Source organism: Colobus angolensis, unplaced genomic scaffold (assembly GCF_000951035.1).
Source record: "Colobus angolensis palliatus isolate OR3802 unplaced genomic scaffold, Cang.pa_1.0 Scaffold55, whole genome shotgun sequence".
NCBI lineage: Eukaryota > Metazoa > Chordata > Mammalia > Primates > Cercopithecidae > Colobus > Colobus angolensis.
The window spans coordinates 2703200-2711017 of NW_012119043.1; the positions used below are offsets into that span (position 1 = coordinate 2703200).

Sequence of the window (7818 nt, forward strand, 5' to 3'; positions counted from 1 at the left end):
GATGAATGGGTAGGTGGGTGGGTGGATGGATGGATGGATGCATCGATGGGTCTCTGGGTGGATAGGTGGGTGGATGAGTGGGTAGATGGATGGATGGGTGAATGGGTAGATGGGTGGATGGGTGAATGGGTGGGTGGATGGGTAGGTGGATAGGTGGGTGGATGGATAGGTGGATGGATGGATGGATACATGGATGGATGGATGGATGGATAGATAGATGTGTGGATGAATGAGTGCATCATTGCCATTTGTTTACACTAGCCCATGAGATTGGTCATTTTTATTAGTTGAAAGAAACTGAAGACATCAAAATGCAAAGCAAAAGGCTGTTGAAGGGCGAATACTATCACCACCATTTCAACCACTTAATAGCTGTATCTATTCTTGGGTCTCTCTGCAGATCCCCCCTCTTTCCAGTATTTTGAAGTCACCTGAGGTTCTTAGGTATTGTAATTTATCAACACGAGGGGACTCACCAGATGTGAAGACTACACACACACATGTATATCCATATACATACACATATGTGATCTTCATTTATAAGTATGTATACATACAGATATGTATATCTGTATATCTATATATCTAGATATACCTGTCACATTAGGGAAGGTGGTATATTGTCTAAACATATCTGCAAATAATGTTTTAAATTTACCTCTAAATCTTGTGAATTGTATTGAGTCTTGGTGTAAATTGTATTGCTACTTTACAAGAGTAATTCAGTGAGCAATGGATCAGGATTCTAGAACCCTACAAAGCAGTCCCATCTCTGCCACTTAAGTTTCTCCCCAGAGAGGAAATAAGTCAGTATCCCAACACCCTTGGGTGTAGGATGCCATAAACGTCTTTCAGTTCTACCAGAAATCTTGTTTTTTCTGATAGGAGATGACCTGTCTTTCAACTCACTGAACTATAGGAGATTATAATGACCATTTGCAGTTCAGGTGATATTTCGTTTATTTAAATATCAATGAACATGAATCTTACTCCCTCTGATTGGGTGATGATAGCCATATTTACGGAATTTATTACTGCTGGGATACCTTATATCATAATACTACTCATTGCAAAATTAAATCTCTGTATTTGAACTTTAAGTATCACCTGAATCAGCATTATAGACCTGCAGTTCTAGAGTTGAAAGGAAATTTAGAATTCATTTCATCCAACCTAATTCCCAGGAAGAAAATCCACAATGATATATCTGAAATGTCAACCTCCAGTCTTCCCTTGAACACCTCCTGTGACAGGAACTCATGGTGTAAGAGAAAAATACAGTGGAGTGCTTTCAAGCTTGGTGTCTACTTGCCCGAGTTCAAATTCAGGGTTCACGATGTACATGAATGTCTTGTGAACTGTGGGAGCTGTCTGGGCCTCAGTTTCCTCTTATGAAATAGAGAAGATAATAACACCTTCTTTACCGGAATCCGAGAGGATGTAATGCAAATATATTGAAGAACTGAATCATTTTCATCCTCATCATCACCATTATTGCTGTTAAATTCACAGTATAGTCAGAACCTATTTTGGAGGTTGGTCTATATTACTGTGACAAAAAAAGTGCGGACAGAATTAAAGAATATATTTCTTGATACTAAAGTCGTTCCCCCTTTTCTTCTTTAGGAAACTGGTCAAAGAACTCATGCAAGTGGAACTTACAACTTCCTTGATCGAACTCAGCATTCAGTAAGTGCAACCCATTTCGAACATTCATTCCATAAATATATCCATGTCTTTGATCCTGTTCTCTATGAAAAGCTCTTTTCTGCAGGTTTGAAGTTGTTACAAAAACTTTGCTGCCTGCCTATGTCTTTCTCTTCTGCCCTATTGTACGAGAGATGAGAAGAGGACCTGCAAGGTAGAACCACCCTCCTTTAGCCCTCCCTCCCCAGTGAACCTGGGAAATGTGTGAGGTTATCAGTGGGTTAACTGTGCCTTTATTAGCTGGGGATTAAAATAAAATGTGTTTGTGGTTTCTTTTTTCCCCCCTAAGGTTTTCTCATCAGGAGACATTCTGTCCCCCTTCTGAGTCACATGACCCTGTAAAGTAGAAAGAAATGCCAGCAAACACAGATTAGTTACTGAGCGCATGTATTTCTTGAGGCGTTTAAGAACAATTCATTTGCTCTTTTTGAGCTGGAATACGTGACTATGATATAAAAATTAATGCAAAAAAAATTGTGTACTTTAAGATGCTGGGGTACATTTTAGAAATTTCATTTGTTTTCAGCAAGTAAGCACTTTTCCACTTTCTGCCTTTCTCATTGCATGCAAGGACTTTATTTTTGGTGAAGCTAGCAGTATTTTGTCCAATTTTCTCAGTGCTCTTTTTTTATATATACATATACACTCTAGCATTTGGAGTAGCACCTTCACAAAGTCTCTGATATCGGCCCTCCTCTGCAATCATTTTATGGGTAAATACCTTGTTTTAGGAAGAAATCTGTAATAATTTAACAATAAATATCAAAATTTTAAAAGGTTAGCTGGAAGAAATATTTATTTTTCAAGATGTAGCTTCCTTCATAGGAATGCAGAATTTCTTAGCAGGTTCTACTTCTGAAAGTGCTGGAGTATAATTTGATACATCAAATATCAGCCCATGTCATAAAGGAGCAGGTAGAATTGGAGGCCATGGGACTCCAGGCCTGGAAGAGGCTGATCAAAGGGAATTCTTTTGCCCTCATTGGGGTTGCAGGACTCTTTCTATTGTCCTGGAATTTGCATATTCAAATGCAGAGAAGAAGGAGGCAGAGATAGAAAGAACTAAAAAGACTGTGTATTAGCTGTTAGCTACATCAGAATGACTTAGTGTAACCCTGATCAGCTAACGCTTGTATCACACAGGAGATTAGACTCACAGCTTTTGTTCCTAATAATAAAGGAAATTCCATCTCTAATTCCCTATATGCCACATCTCTCTTTTCATGCCTTTGAAGTTCAGGCTTCAGCATTTCTTCAAAACTGGGAGGTTTTGTAAGTAAAAAGGAGGAGGCTGTTTGGCATGAAGTCTGTTCAAATCTATTTAGTGTAAAGTTAAATATGCTTGTTACTTGATCTTTTTCTGTTTCAAGCAGCGTCTTTCTCCTAGATGCCTTTGTTAGTGCTGGGGCAGGGAGGGGAGGGATGGAGGACAAAAGGTTTCAAGGATGGGTTTTCAGATCATACACGACCTTATCATTCCTCTGTCTTCTGAACATGATTCAAATTGCTGCTTCTCTGAAAGAAATTCCTGTTCCAAACCTGCATTGGGATTGAAACTTCTAACCTAAGGGAGGCTGTGGTCCCTAAGATAATTAGTACAGGGATGTAAGGGAGCTCATGTTAATTTGTCTATGGATATGGTATTTCCGTATCTACAACTGCCGTCTAAAGAGAAACATAAAAAAGTATTAATCTACTGCTCTAAACCAGTGAGCGGATATAATTTTTTTTTGAAACAAACCGTTTTAGAAAGGAAGAAATGGCAAGATGTCTCATTGGGGAGGTTTATGGGTACTGACTCCTCTCAGTGTATCTAGTAGATTTCCAAACTGTCCTTGGGATTGCAGCTTCTCTGGTCCAGCGAACCTCAAACTACTTCCGAGACCAAGCAGTCGCTTCCCCTGGAACAAACACTGAGTCACCTGGTTATCACCTGGTTGTCACCTGGATGTCACCTGGTTATCAGGAAGGCAAATGATTTGACATCTAAGCTGACCACATACCTGGGTTTTGTGTGCTCTTCACCCATGGTTGGATACATGCTGGTCGAGAAATTGCTCCACTCTCTTGCAGGATTTTAGCAGGAACGATGACTTAATAGTTGGAATTTGTTCATGGCTGACGCTGGGCCTGGGCTGATGTTGGGAAGAATGCCATATTTTAGTCTGAATCAGGGTTTTGATGTCTCCATTGGCTTCAGAACATTAATTTTCATTTCCTGCTTCCAAAATTTGGTTATTCTTGTTTGATTTTTTTCCAGAATGTTTCCTTTGCATCAGGACCCTTTGGAGTGCTGATTGTTCAATAGTATATCACCTCTGACGATACCCATAGCATTTACTGTAGTGCTAGTAGACCATCAGTACCTCAGGATATAATGATAGTCAAACAGGTACAAGAATGGAAAGCTGAATAGGTAGATGAGTGCATCTTGACTCCTGATGGAGTATTGTGTAAATGGGAGAAAGATAGCATTGACCTTAGACAAGAGACCAGTATGGGTCTTTCTGATAGTTGGTTTTTATTCCTTCAATATTCTTCCTCAAAGCTTTCACTTCTACTTTGACAGGTCTAGAAAAACACATTGGCCAATGCACATGATGTAAGAGAGTGACCTCCCAGGAAGCAGCATCTTTTTCTAGCTCTCCACATCCCTTTGTTGTTATCTGTGTGCTAAGAGGAAAGTCACAGAAAGCTTATAGTAGCAGGGTCGGTGGTGGAACTTAAGCCTCAGCATGATTTTCTACAACTTGAAAATTTAACTTCCAAGAGAAGGCTTCCTCGATCTCTATTTTCCCGTCAGGTTAAAAATCCCATGGCATGCTGCATCACGTTTATCATTAATTAATTGTGCAAACTTTATTTTTTTCTTTTTCTTTGGTCTGGTGTTATCCGATACACCGTTTCTGTGATTATAGGAATATTTTTTTTCTCCAAGTCTTAATGAGGTATTATTGACAAGTAAGAATTGCATCTATTTCAAAAGCATAGTCATAATATAATGGGCTTTGGTGACTCAGAGGGGGAAGGTTGGGAGGAGGTTGAGAGTACAGAGAAGAAGAAGGAGGCGGAGACAGAAAGAACTAGAACGATGGTGTATTAGCTGTTAGTTACATCAGAATGACTTAGCGTAACCCTGATCAGCTAATGCTTGTGTCACACAGGAGATAAGACTTGCAGCTTTTGTTCCTTATAATAAAGGAAATTCCATCTCTAATTCCCTACATGCCACATCTATCTTTTAATGTCTTTGAAGCTCAGGCTTCAGCATTTCCTGAAAACTGGGAGGTTTTCTAAGTATTGGGTAGAGTGCAGAGTGTACACTGCTTGGGTTATGAGTTGCTTGGGTGGCGGTGAGCCAAAATCTCAGAAATCACCACTAAAGAACTTATCCATGTAACCAAAAACCACCTGTACCCCAAAAGTATTGAAATAAAAATACAATTTAATTTTTAAAAATTGCATAGATTTAAGGTATATATAAGACATGTTAATGTACGTATCCCTTGTGAAATGATTACTACAATCAAGCTACTTAACATACGTATCACCTTACATAGTTAACCCTGCTAAGAGAATAGATAAGGAATTCTTTATCTGTGCTATTCAATATGGTAACCGCCAGCCAGATGGAGCAATTGGACACTTGAAATGTGACTATTACACCTGAAAACTAACTGAAAACTAAGTGATTTTTAAAACAATGTTATTTAAAAACATCTGTTACTTTATTGTTGTTATTATAATTATTTATGGGACAGAGCCTCACTCTGTCACCTAGGCTGGAGTGCAGTGGCATGATCTCAGCTCACTACAACCTTTACCTGCTGGCTTCAAGCGATCCTCCTGCCTCAGCCTCCCAAGTAGCTGGGATTACAGGCATCCACCACCATGCCCAGCTCATTTTTGCATTTTTAGTAGAGACTGGGTTTCGCCATGTTGGCCAGGCTGGTCTCAAACTCCTGACCTTAGGTGGTCCTCCCACCTCAGCCTCCCAAAGTGCTGGGATTACAGGCATGAGCCATCATGTTATTTAAAGTAACATAAATGTGTTACTTTATTTTTAATTGACAAATAATAATTGCACATATTCATGGGGTACGTAGTGATGTTTCTATACGTATACTGTATAGTAATCAGGTCAGTGTAGTTAGCCTATCTATCATCTCAAATATTTATCATTTCTTTGTGTCAGGAGAGTTCATTAATTTAAGAACATGTGGCTCGTAACCTGCTACTGTATTGTTGTATAGGATGGCTTTAGACTAGCAGCCTTGTAAATACAGGGGCTAAGTCAGAATTGTCTGTCCTTGTACCTAGGCTGATACTTAGCTGTTATAGATCAATTAAGACTCTGATTGATAAATTGCTACTGTCTCAAGCCCCAAAGTGTCCTCTATTCCCTGCCGTTCCATATGTTCTGCTTCCTTGCATTTACCCTTGATCCAGAACTAAAGGTTTAATGGTCCCCTGGGACTGTGCTCAATGCCACAGCATTTGTCTATTCTAACTGGTTGGTGCCTAATGCATGCTGATTATTCAAATAGTGTATCACCTCTGATTATTTCCACAGCATCTACTGTAGTGCTGGCCCATAGCTGACCATCAGTACTTGTTGGATATAATAATGGTCTAGGAAATAGAGGGATGGAAGGATGAAGAGATAGATAAATGCATGTCACCTTTCAATGGGGTATTGTGTAAGTGGGAGAAATGTAACATCAACATTAGATGAAAGACTAGTATGGGTCTTTCTGATGGCTGGATTTTATTTCCTCAGCGTTCATCTTCAAAGCTTTCACTTCTACGTTGATAGGTCTAGAGTAACAGACTCACAGACTCCGTATCTATCACTGAATCCTAATGCCGTATGTAGCACAGATTGCTATACATCTTCACTTATTTCTTTCTGTCACTTAAGGCTCCCAATGCATAACACTTGAAATCGGTCCACATCTCACTCACTCACCCATGGGTACCACTCTCTTCCCAGGAACCTCAGTCCCAAGCTTTAGTTACTGACATTGCCTTGTTTTTCATCCACCACCAAGTGATAAGTGAATGTTTTATCTGTATCTTCTAGGAGCCTTCTTTTCATTCCCTCTGTTGGCGTATTGCTCCAGGTACTTCTTACTTACATATCTGGAAATTCTTTTTAGGTAGTCTTCATACCTAAAGCCACCCTCCCCTGGATCCCAGCCAACAGACTGCAGGACTAATATTCTTGAAACATGAATATCGTCTAGTTGGTTGTTCAATAAGTTCGTCTTTGCCTAACATTCTATCTTCTCTCCATGAATCTCAAATACATTTTATTCCAACTGGGCAAGTTGATCTCTTGATAACTAAACATGTTCAGTTCTCAGCTCCAAACACTTGCTACACTTGGTCTCACCAGCTGGGATATCCTTTCCTATTCTTTTAGTCTACACTTCTGTATAGATCTCTGTTAAGCCCTCCTGATAATGAATTTTTCTCTGTTTATTTCAGCTACTTGGTTGCCCCTTGTAGGATAAAGAAAATCCTAAGCCAGTTTTCAAGCTAGAAAGTTGACCCTATGATTATATTTTAGAATCTGGGTTTCAGTGGAACAGGTGAGAGTGGAACAGAGTAAGGAGGTATTGAAAGAGAAACAACAACGATTGCCTTCCAGGGAGATGCAGTTCTCTCACATGCAACATTCAGCAGATGGGTTGGAAGTGGAAGAGGTTAAAAGGCACCAGTTGGAGTATAAGAGGGAGAGAGAACGAGAGCGGGCATGACCTAGGGCATTACCTTAATTCAAGGCCAGGCACAGGGTGGGTCTCATGCCAGCTGCATTTAGAGTCCATGGTCTGGAAGGACAAACTCATCTAGATAATGCTCACTGACCATCCCATTTGCTTTAACACTTCCCTAGCCACCAACCACCCCCACACACTTGTTTCCACTTTCCCTATGAATATCTCTTACCTCTCTTAAGCTGCTGCCTAGCAGAGCTCTTTTTCCAGCTTCCCTCTGCTATATAAGGGGCAGGAACTCTGCAGATTTTTTTTTGATTGAATGAGTAGATGAGCCTGGGAGGAGGAGAGAGAGGAGGAGAGAGAGAGAGAGAAAGAGAAGGCAGAGAGA

The 7818-nt window shown here is 40.0% G+C and overlaps 1 protein-coding gene across 2 annotated transcripts in view; it reads left to right on the plus strand.

The window, feature by feature from the left end:
• The window catches only part of RBFOX1 (RNA binding protein, fox-1 homolog (C. elegans) 1), a 1723406-nt gene that overhangs the window by 292570 nt on the left and 1423018 nt on the right, over positions 1-7818 (plus strand). For both annotated transcript variants that reach the window (XM_011961363.1, XM_011961369.1), the window contains exon 2: positions 1627-1689. The gene's annotated coding sequence lies outside the window, so the exon portion shown is untranslated. The remainder of the gene's footprint in view (positions 1-1626; positions 1690-7818) is intronic.